The sequence below is a fragment of the Pipistrellus kuhlii genome, unplaced genomic scaffold (assembly GCF_014108245.1).
Source record: "Pipistrellus kuhlii isolate mPipKuh1 unplaced genomic scaffold, mPipKuh1.p scaffold_m20_p_1, whole genome shotgun sequence".
Classification (NCBI taxonomy): Eukaryota; Metazoa; Chordata; class Mammalia; order Chiroptera; family Vespertilionidae; genus Pipistrellus; species Pipistrellus kuhlii.
The window spans coordinates 173427478-173450350 of record NW_023425404.1 but is presented as its reverse complement, the minus strand read 5'-3'; positions in this window follow the sequence as shown (position 1 = coordinate 173450350).

Genomic DNA, 22873 nt, shown 5'->3' with positions numbered 1-22873 from the left:
CAAAATGACTAAGATTCATGAACACAGATAACAAATAGTACGGTGATTACCAGAGGCAAGACGGTGAGGGTATGGTAGTCAATTAGCATATTCCCTCTTTATTGGGTGTGGCTGCCACCATCTTGTGAGGGCATGATGGTCAATTAGCATATTCTCTCTTAATTAGGTAGGATATCACCCAATACATTCAATAAAAATAACAGATTTTAGATAAATATAATAGCCAAGTAGATTCATGTATAGGTTGTTTAGTGAATTGCATTAGGGCCTCCCTGAGAAGTAGATATAGTCCACATCCTAATTTCCAGAACCTATGAATGTGACCTTATTTGGAAAAGGGGACTCTGCAGATGTAATGACATTACAGGTCTTGGGGTAAGATCATTTTGGATTATCTGGGGAAATCCTAAATCCAATGACAAGTATCCTGATAGGAGACAGAAGAAGAGAAAAACATGCCCACAATGGGGGGAGGCAGGGACAGCCCTCCTGACACCAGCACTTGGATTTTACCTGCCTGGCCTCAAGAATTGCAGGAGAATAAATTTATGTTGAAAGTAACACAGCGTGTAGCAATTTCTTACAGCAGCCACAGGAAACAAAGTGCAGGCGTCATAGACTGATTTCTAAGTAGGGAACTAATTTCTAAGTCTCCTAAATATAGGATTCAATAACAAATGTCAGCAGTTTTTTTCAGATATGAAGGTAATTCAATAGACCTGCTGACTTTCATAGCTTGATAGTGTTATAATAAGGTTCCATCTTTCTGTGGATTAACGTATAACATAAATTATTTCACATTATAATGCCAGAAATAATATTAATGATCTACAATTATTAATCCTGTCCTCAGCACCAGTGATAGAATGGGTTCTGCTAATTTGGAAATTAGGATTTCTATTGTTAATAAAATTAAACTATTTAATGCAACATCTACTTTTCTACTTTTGCTATTATTCAGCTAAGAGAGAAAATGCTTTCTTAGTATGCAATTGTTTTTTTGTTTGTTTGTTTTTTGACCTAACTGAGAAATTTAGGATTAAAAATGTCACAACAATTTTCTTTATGGGCCACATGTTACCAGTAAAAAGAAATCATTTAGCATATGGCTTTTGGAGAAAAAACACACAAGCAAACAAATATCCTAAATGTCAAAGTAGCCTCATTTTAGCATACAGATATTTCCAAAAGGTGTATAAAAAAATAAGATAAAGTTCAATGATAAATCTAATTAAGAAATACACATTTCCAATTGTAGAAAAATCAAGAACAAACAGTTTTGTAAGATTTATTTTAATTAGATTTTTAGATTATGGAATAGCTAGCTAGTCACATAGTTTTTCAAGGAATATAAATATAAATAAATTCTCCTCACTATAGTCATGAGTAATTTCAAAGCATTTATTGGTGGTACTTTTGGTAATTGTGCTGAGAATCGAGAGGCCTATATGCTGCATGGATCAATGTGTGTGTTTTTCCAGAATATCATGCTACTTTTCTGACTTTATACACATTTAAATCATGTTAATATTTTCATTTATGCCAATTCCACTTATATTATATTATTTCTGTGCATACGGTTTCTCTTTCCTAATTTGTATGCATGTGTTCATAAAACAGATGTAAGCAGATATGACACAAGGGAAAAGTTCCAGAAGACAGATTTACCCTTAATTGCTCTTTCTAGAAGGAAATTTTAAAGATATGGTAATGGAAATGACCCTGGATGGGAAGGAGTATCTGGATTTCTTTGGCAGAATGACTTTGCTTTGCTTTTTCCCCTAAGAGAACTGGGATAATAAAAGGACTCTGTTCCTATCCCAGGAAATCCCCAACATGTCACACAATGTAGGCTTAAAGGTATTGGTCCACGATACGGAAATACAGTAGTATTATCCAGGAAAATTATTTTAATTGAAAGAAGTAGTGAAGATAATGTGGATGACTTAACAAATTTGTAGACTTCAGGATAAAAAATTTGTATATGCTGTTTTAGTAATGTTTATACTTTTATTAGAAGTGTGACCCACTGGATGAAGTTTTCTGATTAAGCATTTTTCTTCTTCTGCATGGACCATTTATATATGTTCTCTATTTACTTGTACAATCTATAGATAACTAAGAATTACAATTATTCTGTTCTATATAATTTATAATTTCAGAAAAGCTTAGAGGAGTGGGTCTAAATCAGTCATGAATATAGACCTATTAAATAAACACACTGTAGGAAGGTAGTTTTCCTTAAAAAAAAAAAAAAAAAAAAAAAAAAAAAAAAAAAAAGAATAGAATGCCCTAGCCAGTTTGGCTCAGTGGATAGAGCTTTGGCTTGTGGATCAAAGGTCCCAGGTTCGATTCTAGTCCAGGGCATGTACCTTGTTTGCAGGCTCCTCTGTGGCCCTGGCCCTGGTCCAGGCTCATGCAAGAGGCAACCAATTGCCTCTCACATCGATGTTTAACTTTGTCTTTCCCTCTCTCTTGCACTATCCCTAAAAAATAAAACAAAAACCAATAGCAAAAAGAATAGAACGGAAAATATTCCACAGAGAATTATTTTTGTTGCCTTATTTAATCAGGATTGACAAGATTACTTATCCTATGAAATAGTTTCTTTGCTCTCATTTTCTTTTTCATTGCATTCTTTTTTTTTTATTTCCAATATTCACAGCTTCCTTGGAGAGTTAACAGAAATTAAATATGTGGCAGTAACCACCGTAAAGACAAGCCTGTGTTGACAGGAAAATTGTTGGTCAGAAAAGAGGAATGCTGATGCTCTATACAACAATGGAGTCATTACCAGTAAGCGTATAATTAAAACTAACAGAAGCAGCATACTCAGGGAGAAACAAGTGACAACGGAAGAGAATCTGGGATGGAAATTCAGAAATAGTTGCTCTAAACTAATTTACCAAATGGAACAGCCCAATTAAGAATTCAGTCCATCCCTAACCTGTTTGGCTTAATGGATAGAGCATTGGTCTGCGAACTGAAGGGTCCCAGGATACATTCCGGTTAAGGCATGTACCATGGTTGCAGGCTTATCCCTAGTAAGGGGTGTACAGAAGGCAGCTAGCCGATTGACATTTCTCTCTCATTGATGTTTCTGACTCTGTGTCCATCTCCCTTCCTCTCTGTAAAAAATCAATAAAATATATTTTTTAAGGAAAGAATTCAGTCCATAAGAAAAGATGAAATATGGCCATATGTATTTCATGGAGAGTATTATGCTACTAGTAAGTGAATAAGTCAGAAGGAAAAGAACAAAACAGCATGATTTCACTTACATGTGGAATACAAAAAGTAACTAACAAAAGAACAACAAAGACAAACTCATAAATACAGACATTAGAATGGTAGCTACCAGAAGGAATTGAGGGTGGAGGAGGATGAAGTGGGTAAAGGAGGTCAAATATATAAGAACAGAAGGCTAAGACTTTGAGTGGGGGGCATATAATTGTGTACACTAGTGTAACATAATCTGCTATATCTGAAAATATTAATTAAAGTTGGCATAGTCCACTTTTCTCCCATCCAAGTACTAACCAGGCCCGACCCTGCTTAGCTTCCGAGATCAGACGAGATCGGGCGCTTTCAGGGTGGTATGGCCATAGACATATAGTCCACTTTTCTAATAAAACATTCTTTAGTATTTTTTTTAAAAAAAATCTTTCATAGAACAATTTTAGATTTAAACAAATAGCCCAAACTTTTATCAATATCACCCACCAGAGTGGCTATATATCTATATCTATATCTATCTATCTATCTATCTATCTATATATATATATATATAATTTATTTGTTTGTTTGTTTGTTTGTTTATTTATTTATTTATTTATTTTTACCAAGGATAAACCTATCTTGACACATCATTTTTATCCAAAATACATGAGGTTCATTCTTGATGTACATTCTATGGATTTGGACAAATGTATAATGGACATGTATCCATTAATATAGTGTTTTACAGAGAATTTTCATTGCCCTAAAAATCCTCTGTTCTCTGCTTATTTCTCTCTCTTCCCTCTCCCATCCCTGTCAACCACTGAACTTTGTATTGTTTCCATACATTTACCTCTTCAGAATGTTCCTTAATTGCTATCATATAGCACAGAGCCTCTTCAGATTGGCTTCTTAGTACTAAAGTTCTTCCATTTCTTATTATGACTTGATGCTCGTATTTTTAAGCACCGAATAATAATTTACTGTCTGGAGAACACAGTTTATTTAAACTTTAATGTAGGGATATCTTGGTTGCTTCCAAGTTTTGACATTATGAATAAACATGTGAATGGGTGGTCATCTTTGTGCAGATTTGTGTGTGGACATAAATTTTCTGGGCATTTACCAAAAAGCACAATTGCTGGATGATAGAATCAGAGTATGTCTAGTTCTGTAAGAAACCACCAAGCTGTCTTCCTATGTGGCTGGGCCATTTTGTATTCCACCAGGAATGTATGAGGGTTCCTGCTGCTCCGCATCCAGGCCAGCATTTGGGGTTCTCAGTATTTTGGATTTTGGCTATCCTAATAGACGTGTAATGGTACCTTGTTGTCATTTTAATTTTATTTTTCCTGAAGGCTTATTAAGTGGAGCATCTTTTTATATGCTTATTTGCTGGCTGTATATTTTCTTTGGTGAGGTATCAGTTGTCTTTGGGAATTTTTTAATTGGGTTCTTTCTTTGCTTACTGTTGTGTTTTAATAGTTTATTTTGTATTCTGCATAGCAGTCTTTTATGCTGTGTTTTTTGTAAATAATTTATCCTATTCTGTGGTTTGTTTTCTCATTTTCTTGCCCTAGGTTTTCACAGATCAAAATTTTTAAATTTTAACAAATTCCAGGTTATAAATTATTTGTTTTATAGGTTGTATCTTTTGTATCTAAAAAGACATCAGTATTCCCAAACTCATCCAGGTTTCCTCCAATGTTATCTTCTAGGAGTTTTACAATTTTGTGTGTATAGTTAGGTCTGTGCTTGACTTTGAGTTAATCTTTGTAAAGAGTGTAAATTCTGCATCAGGACTCATCCCTTTGTATGTGGATATCCCTTTGTTTCAGCATTATTTGTTGCAGAGAATATCTTTGCTCCATTATATTGTCTTTATTCTTTTGTCAAAGATCAGTTGACTATATTTATGGGTATCTATTCTGGACTCTCTATTTTGTTCCACTGATCTCTTTTCTTTTGCCAGTACCATGCTATCTTGATTTCTATAAATTTATAGAAAATCTTCACATTAGTACTATCCATCATCCAACTTTGATCTTCCTATTCAATATTGTGTTGCCTGTTTTGGTTTCTGTGCCTCTCCATATAAACTTTAGAATAGATTTGTCAACATTCACAAAATTTGTTGGTATTTTGATTAGGATTATAGTGAACCCATAAATTAAATGGGGAAGAATTGACATTTGACATGGTTGAGTCTTTCTATCCATGAACATAAACTATCTCTCCATTTATTTAGTTCTTTGATTTTTGTCATCAAGGTTTTACAGTTTTTCTCATAAATAGTTACACCTAAGTATTTCATTTTTATGGGTGATAATGTAAATAATATGTTTTAAACTTAAAATTGCACTTGTTCATTTTTGGTTTATATGAAAACAATCCAAGTTTACATTTTATAATAGCTTATTAGTTTCAAGTAGTATATTTGTCGATGTTTTCTTTTTTTACTAAATAGACAAATTTTTACTACATTTACTAAATAGACAAATTTTTACTACATAGACAAAAGCATTTTTTTTGTCTTCCTTCCCCATCTATATATATATATATTTCATTTCCTTTTCTAGTTTGTGTGCGTTCTCTCTCTTTTTCATGGGTAGCCTTGCACTTCTATTTTTGCCTCGTGGTTTTATGCTCTGATGTTTGGCACATACATATTAAGGATTGTTATCTCTTCTTGGAGTGCTGACTCTTTATCATTATTTACCTCTCATATTTTTCCTTGCTTTGAAGTCTGCTTTGTCTGAAATTAATATAGCCATTGATTTTTTTTCTAGAATGGTACATTTTTTCATGTATTTATTTTTAAATCATATATGTCTTTATCCTTTTAGTGAGTTTCTTGTAGACAACATATAATTGGGGGAATGTTTTTTAGACCTACTCTGACAATCTCTGTTTTCTAATTTGTGCTTTTAGCCCATTGACTAAAAGTGATTTTTTTATATGGTTGGATTAATAGCTATCATTTTTGCTATTTGTTGCCCTTGTAATTTGGTCTTATTTTCTGTCTCCCACAGTTCTGCCTTTCGTGTTTTTAATTCAACATTTTATATTCCATTTTTTCTCCTTTTTTATTATATAGGTTATCCTTCTTTTATTTCTTTTTTTAGTGGTTGCACTGTATATTTACAACTACCCCAAATGCACTGTCAAATAACATTATACTACTCCCCATGTAGGAATAATACCTTATAATAACCAACTAATTTTAGTTCCTTCCTCCCATGCCCTATATTGCTATCACTCACTTCACTTATATATAAACATTCTTGGTGCTTACATTGATTCTAAGGAGAAATTGGCTATAATTTGTATCTTTATTCCTCTATAGATGTGTTTTTATTCTCCTTTCTTTCAGGATTTCTTCTTTATGTTTGATTCCCTACTTTAAAAATGTTATGCCAAATTTAATTTCTTCTGCATTTACCGTGCATGGTATCTCTGAGCTTCCTGGATCTGTGGCTCATTGTCTGATATTTATTTTGGGGAAATTCTCAGTCATTACTATTTCAGATATTTCTTTTATTCCTTTGTCTCTTATTACCTGTATTCCCAGGGAATAGTTAGTTTTGTAGTTATCCTACATTCTTTAAGTATTCTGTTCTGTTTTTGTTTTTTCTTTCTTCTCTTTGTTTTGTTGTCATTATTATTTGCTTGTTTGTTTGGAGGTTTTAAGAAGTCTATTGATTTGTCCTCTAGCTCAGAGATTCTGTCCTTTAAAATATCCAGTCTACTAACAAGCCCATCAAAGGCAATTTTCAACTATGTTACAGTGGGTTTTTTGTCTTTGGAATTTCTTTTTGGTTGTTGCTTAGGGTTTCCATCTCTCCATCTCTCTGCTTCCATAGCCAGACATGATGCACCAGATGAAAGAAATTGCCATAAAAAGATCTTTAGTAATGTGGTGATGAGGTGTGAGGAGAGCAAATTGTTCTATAGTCTTATGATTAGGGCACATTCTTTTAATAAGCATATACATTTGGACTGTAAAATTCTCGTGTTGATAAGTTTTTTGTTTTGTTTTGTTTTGTTTTGTTTTGTATTTGTTTTTGTTTGTTTGTTTGTTTTTTATCTCCCCTTGGTATGGCTAGAGTGGTCTGGAGTTGAGTATTTCTCTTTTTTGCAAGTGGAAGGTTACAGTTAGCTGGAATTTGGTATCTCCCTTCCACAGGTTAGTTAGGTCTTATAATATCCTAGCTGGTTAGACTCTGGTAAACTAGAGTCTTCCAAGGGAAGGCCTGGTTACGAAAAACACAGTGTTATGATGTATTTCAAAATGGTTTCATTTCTTTCCTCCTGCCAGAGGCCCAAGGGGATTTTCCTCTGATACTTATTGTAGGAAACTGCTTCAGCACCTACACTTAAATCACACAGTATTGTGGGGGCCCTCCTATATTGGTTTGTCTGGAGTCTTTAACTTTCAGAGTTGTTTACACTGATAACAAATAATTTTTTTTCAATCTATTTTCAGAATTTGAGAACATCTGAGCAGTGGGGATTAAAAATCACATCACTACTCTGTGGACATGCAAACATCTATTAATCCAACTATTACTCTACATCAGGAATATAATAAGCCTATACACATACATACATTTTGCCATTTTAATCACATATAAGCATCCAGTTCGAAGACATTAGGTACATTCACATTGTTGTGTGGTTACCATCAGGAGCAAAAGTCTGTAGAATTCTTTTCATCTTGCAAAACTGAAATTTGGTTTCTAGCAAACAATAACTCCCGTTCTCCCCTTCTCTGACCCTTAGCAATGATCATTGTACTTTCTGTCACTATGATTCTCGTTGAATCATACAGTACTTGTCCTTGGAGGCTGGCTTATTTTAGTGCTGGAGGAGCAGCTTTCTCCCAGACAGAAGTGGGGACAGAAGCCATTGTGCTTTTGTTGACCCTCCCCCTACCAGGCTTGCTTACCTATCAATCATTCCTTTAAATGTAAATAATTTAAATGCCCTAACCAAAAGACTAATTTCTGTCAATATACAAATGGATAAAGGAAAGATGGTACATGTATATGATGGAATATTAACCAAAAAAGAATGAGAGCTTGCCATTTGTGACAGCATGGATGGACCCAGAGGATATTATGCTAAGTGACATGTCAGACAGAGAAATAAGTACTATATAATTCACTTATATGTGTAATCTAAAATTCAAAATAAATGAACAAACAAACTCCTAGATACCTAGAGCTAATTAATGACTATCAGATGGGAGGGGTGTGGGAGTGGGTTAAAAAGGTGAATGGATTAAGAAGTACAAATTGCTTGTTACAGAACAATCATGGGAATATAAAGCATACATAGGAAATATAGTCAATAATATTCTAATAACTAAGTATGATTTATCGGGGTGAGCGCTTAGTAACTTCTACTAATCACTGGAGTATACACCTGAAACTAACATAATATTGTATGTCAAGTATAATTGAAAAATAGAAAATAATTTAAATTTTAAAATAAGCTCTAATAAGAATAGACCTTTAAAGTTTGAAAAAAATATTAGAACATATTTTAACATGTTCTAAAAAATAGTATCATAGCATACGTTAAGGAAAATTTGGGGAAAATCTTAAGAATATAAGACATTGTTATAAAGTCAGAGATGCATTTTATTCCTCTATGAGAGAACTGATGAGTATAACAAATTTTTTATTTCCAAATCAATTTTTAAAAAATGCAAATGATGTTAAGTCAGTCTGTATAACAAATTTAGATATCAAGAAATTTTAAAAAGAAAATAGAACAGTCCAACTGGTGTGGTTCAGTGGTTGAGCATCAATCTCTGAACCTGGAGGGAGGTCAGGGTTGGATTCCTGGTCAGAGCAATATGCTTGGGTTATGGGCTCGATCCCCAGTGTGAGGCATGTAGGAAGCAGCCGATCAATGATTCTCTCTCATCATTAATATTTCTCTCTCTCTCTTCCTCTCTAATATATATATATTAATAAAATAAAATGTAAAACCTACAGTATAAGCTTACACTTCAGTAGAGGGAAATAAGAGTGCAAAGACTTTCCATAATTTGTGCATATAAAGCAAGGAAAACCATTATATTGATATTCAAAATTAGTTATTATTCTGAAATAAGTGTCTCATGTTCAAGGCAGCAGTAATTATATAGAAATACACATACACGAGTAAAAGGATATGGCATAGAGAAAATAAAGTATATAGGGAGGTGTTGCTGAAAAGAAAGTTGACATTTACTTCCTGTATTACTGGAGATATTAGGGATAATGTAGCCATTTTATACTCAAATGCAATCAAGGTTAAGCTTTGTTAAGATGTTTAGGAATCTATAGGTATGTCCTTTGAGAATTTTTTTAGTGATGAGAAATGTCATGGCTATAAAGAAAACTGGGATAAATACAGTGTAATTCACTTAATTGAATTGATATTAAAATCTTAATAAAAAAATTTGGGTTAGATACTATTTTTCTAAATCTTTAAAGATTATTTAACTTGAAAATCTATGCTTAAAGCCTACAACTTGCATTCAAACTTTTGTTTGTATTATCCAGGAAGGCAAACTGCAGCCCTGGTTTGCAAAAGAGCAAGGCCAGGTCCTATTGATGATGGGACAGGAGGAGAGGAGAAAATTCTGCTCCGTGTGATGCAGCTCTCTCCATGCCGAGAAGAAATACAAGAAAAACTGCTCTTCCGTTGCTGGTGAGATATGTTAGTAATGCAATTAAGTCGATTTCTTTAAGCTAAATCCAAGTTGTGCCATTTTTCTTTCTAGCAATTAAATGAGATGGTTCAGAAAACTACTGAAAAGCTCTCTAATTATGTAGAGAATCATGTCATCTGCAACAAGTGACACTTGTAGTTTTTATTCCCAATTTTGGATGGCTTTTATTTCTCTCTCTTGACTTATGGCTCTGGGTAGGACTCCCAGAACTATGTTGAATAGGAGTGGCCAGAGTGGACATTTTTGTCTTTTCCCTGATTTTAGAGAAAAAACTTTCCATTTTTCACAATTGAGTATATTAGTTGAGGGTTTGTCATATCTGGCACTTATTAGTATGCTGAAGTATTTTCCTTCAATAAACCAGCCTCAATGATTTTTAATCATAAAAACAAGGCAAATAGATAGTACAGAATACACGTGGGACCGTTTATTTTGGTGAAGATTTATTGGTGAGTATATAACCAACCCTACATGCATTCAGAGATCTAGCAAACAGAGCAGCTATAAATGATGTCTTCGATATGAATAAATATATTCATTGTATCACATGGAAGGGCTAAAAAATGTTCTTCTTATGTTAACCAACAGATGCAGAAATTACACAGATAAACTCTACTGAACCATTCTAATTACCATTTAATGACTGCTCTTAAAATTGCATATGTGATAGCAGGGGAGAAATTTTTATTGTGGATATATTTTCTTTTATTTGCTAGAATAAAAATACCTTTATTGACTGAGCAGAATGCACCTAAACATTCACTCTGAAGCACTTTCAATAGTCATGCTTTCTGTGGTATCTTGATATCCTCTGTAAAATGTTTATCTTTATTACTTTCCTTTATTTGTGTCACTCCTTAAGGATGCATTTACAGTTGTTTCCTTACAAGAAATAAATATTGATGCAATAACAAGAGTCTTGAAGTAGAATTATGAAAACCTAGCATTTAGATATACTTTGGCTGCTTAATTAGCTCTTAATTGGGCAACTAACTGGAACTCTCTTTGTTCAGTTTCCCAGTTTGCAAATGAGAACTGCCCGCCTACCTTGCAGTGTTATTGTAAGGGTCTACTGGGATAACTCTCAGGAAATTGCTTTGTTAATTACAACAGGCCGCCTGATTGCAAAGCCTGTGGTAATATTATGTTTAATAACGGGTTCTGTCCATACGACCTTTGTGCCTGCAGCCCTCGCAATGGTCCCCTCCCTGGTTGTGCTCATCCATCCACTGGCCTCTGGAGAATCAAGCCTGATCCAAGCTATTATTGTTGCAGGCTCTGCTTCTTCTTTCATCAGCGTTGAGACACTTGGCTCCAAATGGCAATTGCCTGCTCCATTGGTCTGCCAAAGATACAGTTTCCCAGCCGTCAATGCCTACGCAGCCCTGTTTGAAATTCGTCCACTGAGAATCTTGAGAATGCTTCATCCATCTTCCCTGCCAACAGCGATTCTGCTTCAGTCCAGCACACAGGAGTGAGGGGCCACCTTGCTGGTGCTGAACCTTCACACATGTCCTGCCCGGAGGGTCTGTGCGGCAGCCTGCGGAGGTGCAATATGGTTGAACTGAATTCATTCTAAGAAACCATTCTAGCTGATCCTGGCAGGTTATTAATGGAAAGCTTGGCACATGGCATGTGCTAATTTATGAGCTTTTCATGAGCTCATGATGCCTAATAAAGTGCTGATATCACTGTGGATACTTAATTAAAATGTTGATTTCATAATTTATGCAAAAAAATGATAAATCTATTTCTGAAGACTTATCTTGGAGATAATAAAAATATGTGACATTTATTGAAGATATGGTGTCAGATATTTATAAGCACATTATATGTCATATTTTTTCCTTAGTCTATTATTATGCATAGTTTCTGATAAGGAAACTTAGGTACATGGGTTCAAGGAATGTACCTCAAAGAGCTAGTAAAGAATATACCCTGAATTTGAACTCAGTGAACCCACCTTTGAACCTGGGATATTAACCACTTCACCACTATGCTTTCTAAACATTTGGCATGCTCTCCAATGGAGAGGTGTCTAAACATTAGGATGAATACTTGAAATTGGAAATGAACCTCTCCTAATATATACTGGGTAAGATAGAATTAAGGCCATAGAGGTCTTTCTTAAAGGTAAGTATGGATTTTCTTAGTAGCCATGGATTAACGATATTCTAGAGACCATATATAAAATTAACAGAAGAAATTACATTTCATGATGGAGCTGGGGTGTGTACTGAGTTAATCAGTTGAAGGACTCAACAGGACAAAGACTGATATCTTCGAAGTATGATGAAATTCTGCTGGCATGAATTATGCAACTCTTTCCTTGGTTGCTAGCCTGTGGAAAACTAATAAATTTAAATATATATATATAATATATAATATATAATATATATATATATATATATATATATATATTATATAATATATATATATATAGATAATATAATATATATAATATATAATAGATAATATATAATTTATATATAGAATATATAATATCTATAAGATAATATATATATATAATATATAATATATAATTAATAATATATATTAATATCTCAATTATATATAATATATACTATATAATATCTAGTCATAATAGATACTAATTATAATATTAGTATTCCTTATCATATTCTATCTATTATCTCATATATAATATTCTCTCTTCTCTCTTTCTATATTAATATATATATCTTTCTCTTATCCTCTCCTCTCTTAATCTCTCATATATATATATATATATATATATATATATATATATATTCTATTGGTTCTGTTTCTCTGGAAGACCCTGACTAATACACTCTATACAAACAACATACTATTTGGCAGTATTTAAAATTAATACTGTACCCTCCAGATCATTGATAATTTATTCTTAAGACTCATGCTAGCAGAGATTTATTAGGCATCTTCTAGTTTCTATGCCAAATGCCTCAGCTATTTAACAAAATACAATGTGGATTTCAGGGTCTTTTGATCATGGCTCTAGTTACCTATATGTGGGATGCTTAAAGGTTTTAGTTGAGTTCCTTTGCAAGTAATTATACTTTCTCCCTCTGTGAACAGGGCACAGTTATGTAGAAATCTAGTTTTCAGAATATATATCAGTAATAACCATGAAATAATTGTAGTGTTTGCTAAATTTCCTTTTCCTTGGCATTCTCCAATTATCACCTTGGCCAATTCCTCTGAGTCTGAGGTTATTTCATCCTGATTTTATCAGTTAGATTTGCCTACTGTAACATCTACCACTTTATACCAAGCACACTTCAGAAACTATTTACAGCATCAAACCCACAGAATGCTCTAAAACTCATCCTTTTTCTTGCCAAATGGTTCCTTAGCCGTTATAATTCATGGGCCTGAAAGATAAACCCACAGCTTCCACCTATCTTTCTTACTACAAAGGTTTAGATGTCAACATAGACTCTGGTGATAGATTTCTTCCAACTCCAAAACTTCATAATGACTCAAACCATAGAGGCAAGAACCTGACAAAGATTAAACAATTCTTTCCTGGAGGGGCCCAAAACTATCAGATACAGTTTCCAATATAATTGAAATTGACCTTAAGAGACTATATAAAATATTTTTCTTAACCACTAGGAAAGGGGAAAAATAACACTTTTTAAAAATGACTATAGTTGAAGTGAATATTAATGTTGTGCTCATTACTATTTTAAAAATAGAAATAAAGAGAATGTTATCTAGAAAATAACTGAGTTCAAGTTGTACATGTGGGAAAACCTGTGATGCTGAAATGCTTTTCATTATGGAGGATGAAATCATGATTAACAAACACATCATTAGCCAAGAGAAAAAAGAGAAATAAAGTAAAATTAAAAGCAATTATTAAAGGAACACATCTTTAGAGATGTGGTCTATTTTAAAAATGCAATAAACAAACAAAAAAATCGCTAGCTATGATACTGAATTTTATGTGTCAGCTTGACTAGACAATAGGATTTCAGAATATTTGGTCAAACATAATATTGGTGTGTCTGTGGGAGTGCTTTTATTTAATTTATTTATTTCTTTTATGTTTTTAAATATATTTTTTATTGATTTCAGAGAGGAAGGAAGAGGAAGAGAAAGATAGAAACATCAATGATGAGAATCATTGATCGGCTGCCTCCTGCACACCCACTACTGGGGATCTAGCCTGCAACACAGGCATGCATCCTTGACCTAAATCAAACCTATGACACTTTAATCCACACGCCAATGCTCTATCCACTGAGCCAAACCAGGTAAGGTTGTGGAGGTGTTTTTAAAATGAGAATACCACTTGAATTAATATTCTGGATAAACATATAGCCCTTTCTAATGTGAGGGGCCCTAATCCAATTGAAGAACTGGTTAAAACAAACAAAGACTGGTCTCCCAGAAAATAAGAAGAAATCCTCTTTTCCTGGTATTTTCCATTCTCTCCCATTCCATCTACCTGATGAGCATTGAACCTCTCCTGCCTTCGGATTTAGACTGGAATTATAATGTGGCCTCTCCTGAGTCGCTCCTTCTTGCTGGCTGTAGATTTGAAATATTTCCGTCATACACACACACACACACACACACACACACACACACACACCAGGGGGGTGGAGAGAGATCCTATTGGTTTTATATCTCTGGAGAACCCAAACTAATATAGATTTTTATATTGAGTTCTAGAGTATAAAATGATATGAATCTATTTTATGAAGCAATACACTAATTATGGCAGGGCTTTTTGGCTATTAACTCTATAATGTTGATTAGATTTAAATACACTAAGGGCTCTACTTACAGTAGTAGAGGGCACTGACACCCGATGGTATAATCTGGCAGTAGAAATTCACGGTATGTCTCCACTGGTCTCAAGCACTTATAAGAAGCAAGGAACTGGGTGACTGTGTACACACTTTTGAACATCTGTGGAAACTAATGAGTTGAAGAAGATTGGTTGGTTATTCCTAATGTGAAGTAAGAAAGAGAGAAGCTTGAGGATTTGAATTCCCTGCTCAAGCATGAAAAGAACCTGAACATTTCTATGTGTTTCTGGAAAGAGATCCAGATCTCCTTGAATTAAGGGAAGGCCAGATCCCCTTGAGGAAGTTCTCTGGAACAGTGCTGAAACATTTATACCATTAGTCTTTCTCCCAGCCTTTCCCAAAGGGACCTACAGTTTGTTTGTTTGTTTGTTTGTTTGTTTGTTTGCTTAACACTTAACTGTGCCTGGGAGAAAAGGAAAGAATCAGATTGTTCAGGGACTACTGGACATGGGGTCTGAACTAAAACTAATTCCAGCAAACCGAAAATGTCACTGTGGTCCAGCAGTCACAGTGGGGGCACATGTCCCAAAATAGAAATGCCTCCTTTTCCATGCCGGTGTGAGCTGAGGTAATATTTATTGGTAAGTATTTCAAAACTTCCCAGGGCCTTGGAGTTAGACATGGCCATGTGGCTTTCTTTCTTAAGAACATTTAAGCAGAAAGGATGGGGAGACCATGAGGTGGTTCTCAACCTTCCTAATGCCATGACCCTTTAATAGAGTTCCTCATGTTGTGGTGACCCCCAACCATAAAATTATTTTTGTTGCTCCTTCATAACTGTAATTTTGCTATTGTTATAAATCATAATGTAAATATCTGTGTTTTCCAATGGTCTTAAAACAACTCTGCTAGGGGTTTTCTAAATTTTAGAGTGAAACAGTTAAGCAACATGTAGGTTTTCTTTTTTTTGTGTGTGTGTGTGTGTGTGTGTGTGTGTGTGTGTGTGTGTTTTCAAACCTCTTCCCCTAGACATGGTGACTGGTAATGTAAGAGAGGGTGGTTCTTCTTTCAATATGGACAGAGTAATGTGATATACAGAGCACCTTATCATGTATCATGCCATAAAACTGACAGCTTGGGGGTGTGCAGGTATATGAGTTTATATAGATTTGTATAAACGCCAGCACAATCAGGATGTAGAACATATCCATCACATCCAGAAATTCCCTCTTGCTTTCATTGTGTAGTCACTCTCTGCCCTAACCCCTGACAGTTCTGTTCCTGTAAGTTGTGTTTTTTTTTTAATCTTTTCTAGAAAGTCATTAAAATGAAACCATACATGTATATAACATGTGGACACTGATTTATTCACTCAGCATAATGTCATTTAGATTCCTTTTCATGTGCACTGTCTTCAATTGTATGAATGTCCCAATTGCTTTATTGATTCACTAACTAAAGGACACTGTGATGGTTGCCAGGTTTTTTGTGTGTGGGTTATGAATAAAGATGGTATAAACCTTGTTTACAGTCTTCTGTGTGAACATAACTTTTCATTGCATGAACACTACTTTATATAGAAGTAACATTGCTGGGTCATATGGTAGGTGCATGTGCAATTTTATAAGAATTTCTCGCCAAAACCGGTTTGGCTCAGTGGATAGAGCGTCAGCCTGTGGACTGAAAGGTCTCAGGTTCAATTCTGGTCAAGGGCATGTACCTTGGTTGCACGCACATCCCCAGTAGGGGGTGTGCAAGAGGCAGCTGATCAATGATTCTCTCTCATCGATGTTTCTAACTCTCTCTCCCTCTCTTCCTCTCTGTAAAAAATCAATAAAATATATTTAAAAAAAGAATTTCTCAGACTTTTCTAGAGCAGTTGTAGCATTTTTCTTGATTAAGGTATTACATATGTGTTCTTATCCCCCCATTGCCCCTCCTACCACAACTCATGCTCTCACCCCTCTGGTGGTTGCATTTTTTCATTCCAAAGTATGAGACTTGCAGTTGCTCTGTATCCTTGATGACAATTAATATTGTCACACTGTATTAATTTATCTATTCTAATAGATGTGTAGTGGCATCTTATTATAGTACTAGAGACCTGGTGCACATATTTATGCACTGGTGGGGGGCGTGGCCTGTGAGGATCAGGCTGCTGTGGGAATGCTGCTTATTCTGGTCAGCCAAGCGCCTCTCCCACTGTGAGAGCACACTGACCACCAGGGGGAATATCCTGCCCTGAGCGTCTTCCCCCTTGTGGTCGGTGTGTGTCATACCAACTAGTCAACTGGTCAATCTGGTCATTCTGCCATTTTTTGTTTGTTTGTCTTTTTAATAGATTTTATTGATTTCCCAGCAACTAAATGCTAAATTATGTAATGAGGTAGAAGATTTTGAGTTTATAGGTGAAAGCTAGGTTAGAAAACATAGGTATTCTAATATCTAAAATAGGCTTGTTTTCTCTTATCCTACCAGTTAGACAGTGTAAGATCCCATTGAATAGAAAGTTTGGGTGTCTCTGTCTCTGTCTATGTCTCCCCACTTCCTTGTCACAGTGAAGCAGTAACAAAAAAGAAAGCAAATTTACCACATTGAAGATTTTTAATAGATTAACACTATCTGAACACACAATGGGTTATTCCTCCTCAGGTCAATAGAGAAAAGAGGTGTCACAAAGAGACCAGGGTGATCATCCCCATTAGTAGAAAAAAAGATGTGTGGACGAACTATAGACAAAACCCAGTTAAGCAGAAGTGATATACGATAAATGATTAATAAACCTCCTGGGGGGAGAGAGAGAGAGAAAGAGAGAGAGAAAAGAGAGAGAAAGAGAGAGATAAGTCATTTATTTTAATATGTTTTATGTATCAGCCTACTTTCTTTGTTCCTAGATTATGAAGCCATATCTTCAGCAGAAAGGGGGTTTTTACTCCAGTGAGACCCCGGTCACACTTCTGACATACAGAATGTAATAAACTCTGTGTTTAAGGCACTAAGTTTGTGATGATGCACCTGCTTAAAGAAAAACATTTCCAAGGGTAAGTGTTCCTCTTTTTTCTGACATTCTTGGCAATAAAAATAAATGTCCTATATTTTAAAAATACCACATATGCATATTCTATGTTGATAAATTAAGAAGTTCTATTTAACATTACAAAATATGCTTTTCCTCATGATACTTTTAAGTAAAGAATTTCCCTGGATAATTTAAAATATACTGTTATTTAGAATACAATAGTTACATGGACATTTTTTGATATCTCAGGTTATATTGTTAAATATACACCAGCAACTTTGTTCATATGAAAGTTTACTTACACTTGGATATAATTCTAATACACTAGCTTTTTTGTTCAGCTAAACCAGTTGAATAAATAGAGGGTCAAATAATTCATGGATAAATGGATGGAAGAATAAAAGGAATAATTGAATGAATGAATGAATGATTAATTTTGCATTGTAACCATAACTAAAAAAAAGTTCCTGCATTTTAACTCATCTTAGAAATACCCAAGAGATTGAATTTCACCAAAGAATGTCCTATCCAAAATTTAGTGTCAAACACAAGAAGAATAATAAAAAATTGTGTTAGTCATACCTCATTTGTATTTCCTTTGACCAAAATTGTACTATATAGTTACTCAAGTATATTAAATTTCTTTGTTTATCTCTGGATAGTTTTCAATTTATATAAAATCACGTATATCATTCCATTAATATCTGTATTGATGTTTATTATTATTGAAATTTAAGCCATAAGGCCTTATTATGTTCATAAAAGAATCACTACTTATAATATCATATTTCAGAATATAAAATGCTTGATCAATTATATCTGTATATTTTTCCAGTAGTTCTCATCTCAGGCAGTATAATATCACCCCAAAATGCAACCATTTAATGAAAAACTGATATGTCAGAAATACTTCTAAAGCTTAGTTTTATTTTTCTTATCAAGCACCTTTTTATTCTTGCCTATATGCACCACAGAAGTATGTATATAGTAGAGGCCATATTTGAATATTATTTTTTATTATTCAACTTATGCTTAATGGTATTTAACAGGTTTTTGTCATTATCCATGTATATAAATTGTTCTCATAGTTTCTAACAAGTTCTTACTGGTCTATGTTATTGATGCAGGCTCATTCATTAAGTTACCTGCTGCTGGTTAGGTTGATCAAGTGCAAAAGTAAACACTATAGGACTCCACTGTTTAAATAATCTAAAAATGCTGGTAATTGATCAATAAATTTGCAACTGCCATACAAATAAAATCTACACTGACATGAACGGTCAAAGAAAATGCTCTGTTTTCTGCATTAAAAATCAAACTAGAGTACCCTAAAATAATAACTGCTTGCAGGAGGTTTCATGGCTACCATGGGTGATTTCTATGTCTCTAGTGAATGTCAAATAATTTAAATGTTGTCTAAGCAGAGTATAATTAAGAAATGTTCACCTAGGGCTGGAATATAATCATACATACTAAAACTAAATATTAAAAAGTGTGTATTTCTTTTTTTTTAATATATTTTATTGATTTTTTACAGAGAGGAAAAGAGATAGTTAGAAACATTAATGAGAAAATCATTGATCAGCTGCCTCTTGCACACCCCCTCTTGGGAATGTGCCCGCAACCAAGGTACATGCCCTTGCCCGGAACCGAACCTGGGACCCTTCAGTCCGCAGGCCGACACTCTATCCACTGAGCCAAACCGATTTCGGCAACAGTGTGTATTTCTTGAATTTTCTGCCTCTGTGCCTTCTTTCCATTGGTCTGGATAATAAAAAAGTGACTGTACCTAAACCTTCAGAATGAGAATAAGGTAATAATAAATGTACAATGATGGGGGACTGAATTTGGAACTAAAGTCAGCCAGAACCAGGTTTATCACATCTACACAGCTCCCTCCCTTCCCGCCACGGTTTTACTGGATATAACATAGACTCGGCATAAACTTAAAGCAATCTTGTGCTAATGGACTTCAGTGTTTCTCCATGTCTCCCTGGCAGCTCTCAAGGACAGTAATCTTCACTAACTCACATGATGCAGCATTTATTCTATTCTTATCAGGCTCTTCCTGGTCACCTACTTAAGCCTGTTCATACTCCTCTGCTGTTGAAGTTTTTGTTAGTTTCTCTACATGCCAATAGACTGCAGGGAGATGGAAAGTAGTGTTGAAATGCACTTTATCTCCACACGATTGAGCTTCTTTGAAAATGTTCAGGCATAAAAGTGATTTTTGCAGGTTCTTTTATTTATTAAATAGGAAAGGGATAACTTTCATCTTTGTAACTTACATATGCATGCGCGGGTTTCCAAGTCAGATTCAGTACCCTGAAAAGGTATGGGTTTAACTCCACTTTTGTTCTGTGAGAACAAGAATCAATGTTTATTCAGCTTTGAGATTCCATTGTTTGTTTAGAAGAGTTTTTTGCAAAGTGTGAAAAGCCAGAGTAACTTTGAAAGATAAGTGAATAGTCTCTGTGCCCACTTAATATGAGATGAGTTATGGTAATCTTAGTCTCTTTATAGAGCAGCTCTTTGAGATGGAACAGTTACTAGTAAATATTCTGTCCTGATTTTTTTTTTTTTACTTCCTAAATGGATTCAACTACAATATATTATTTTTACAAATGTCTTAATAGTGAAAATCTTTAGGTCTGTAATTTATTGTATTTTACTACTATTACTAAGATTCTGAATTATTTTTTAATATGTTTCAGATGAAACTTGTCACTTATAAAACCAAAATTTGTTACATATATTGATTAAACCTTTATAAGCGTCCTGATGAGGCCAGCATATTTTAATTTATTACCAAAGTTGGGTTTACTTTTTAAATAAAACCTATAAAAAATTGATCATGTTACAATAGTTTTCTCCATTAATTGTTCTGAAATATTTATGCATAGTATTTCGTGAAATTATTATTTCACAAATAATAATTGAAATTCTGATAGAAACCATATTTCACATCCAAAATGATTCCAAAATAATGATTTGTAAGTAAATACTCTAAGATGATTTGACACCAAACTTAGTCAAGTCTATGCTGACTTTGTTTCTGAATTCCTTAACATTCCATATGCTGAAAATTTATTCATGAACATATGTGAGCAAGTCTTCCTATTTGTCAGTTTCAGCAGGTTATTATCATGCCTGGGAACATAATTGCTCTTTAGAATGCTGACTCTGAGTTTTACTTTCTTGAATATTCTTAACTGTGTGTAATCTATGTATATAAAAGCCTAAGCAACCTTCATGACTGAACTACCCGAATGATCAGAACGATCAGTTGACCAGTTGCTATGATGTTCACTGACCACCGGAAGGCAGACATTCAATGCAGGAGCTGCCCTCTGGTGTTCAGTACACTCCCACAGCGGGAGCACCACTCAACTGGAAGCCAGGCTTACAGCTGGCGAGCACAGCTGCTGTGGCAGGAACCTCTCCCAACTCCAGGGCAGCACTACTGAGCAGCAGAGGCAGGCGCAGTGGGCCAGGATGAGCGTGAATGGCACAGCACTAGCTGGAGCACCTCCGTGGCTGCCAACCACTGGGCATACTGCTGCATCCCTCAGGGGATGCACTGGCATGCGGGGATCAAGTCTAAAACAGCAGTCAGACATCCGCCGAGGGGTCCCAGATTGCGAGAGGGTGCAGCTCAGGCTGAGGGACCCCTGCCCCCATGCACGAATCCATGCACTGGGCCTCTAGTGGTTCATAAAATTAAAAAGACAATTACAGGGATCAATAGTTTAATCACTCATTTTATCTGTGTATTAGCTACAAGAAGAATAGGTACATGGCATTTATCAGAATAGCCAAAAAATATTAGTGACAAAATATGTTGTCCTGACTTTTTTCCTTTCTCTTTTATGTTACCTCCTATTTTGTTTGCTTTTCAGTGGGTCCTGAAGGTAATTGATTCTCCAGTGGATTACTCATATTGACCAGGTACTTATTTTCTCATATAACTAGTAGCCCTGTGCACAAATCCTTGTGCCATTAGCTCACCAGTAGCTCACTGCCTGCTGCCCCATCCTCCTGTAGCTTCCCCACCCCCCATTCACTTCCCCGACCCGCTCTCATAGCGTGCTGCCCTGCCCCCTCCTGTAGCTCTTCACCACCTGCTTGTAGCTAGCTGTCCCACCCTCCTGCTGATCCGTGATCTGGTCGTTACTTGGTTGATCGTTATGCTGCACGGTGTAACAACCATTTTCATATTACATCTTTACTATATAGGATTACCATTATAAATGCCACATATCTCTTTTTGAGAATACTTACTTGTCAGCCAATAATAGACCATTGCATCTGGTACATGCTACTAGCAAAACAAAGCATGAGGCACTAATATTCATTTGGTTTCACTCTGTTTCCTAACATCACACAACCCTTGATCCATGGAGAACTGCCTCCAGCCTCCCTGTTCTCCCATCTCATCCAGCGAGAGCAGAGGGAAGAGGAGTGGCTTTGGCCGAAGAGGAGCAGCGCCTGCTTTGACTTCTGAAATGTTGCTGACAGGGTAGACAAAGCCATGTTTTTCAAAGGTTGGATTTCTGATGGTGAATTCGTTTTAAGCATCCGTTGTGCCCTCCTATTGCTCTCCTTGCTACCTACCTTCTCAGAACTGCATGACCCCTGTTGATGATAGCTATCACAGACCTGGCAAGTAATCACTGGGGTGATACACCCTCTCCAATCATCAAAATTCATTTTCCATTAGAGTTAAGTGTTCAGAAAGCAACTCAATTAAGCTAGATTCATTCAGTGCTAAAAATAGTTTTCTAGCAAAGAAATGTCCTTTGTTCTTATTTTTATGGTTGTCTTATTATTGCATTTTTCAATTATTTGCTCCAGATATTCTAAGCATTAAGTTGTTTTTGCAGAAATTTGAAATTCTTGCAACATAATTTATTGGGAAGGTACTTTTTTATTTTTTTATTTTTTTTATTTTTTTACCGTTAGCAGGTCAAAAAAGCAGATTCCTAGGCAAAATTTTATTTTACATTTTCTTCTAGATGAAGTTATGCTGTCTCTGAATGATTGCCACCCACTAATATTATTTCACTAAGGCAGACCTTTTGGTTTTAAGTGCTTAATTAACAACTTAATTAATACAGGACATGTGTACAAGAAAAAAAAGTTATT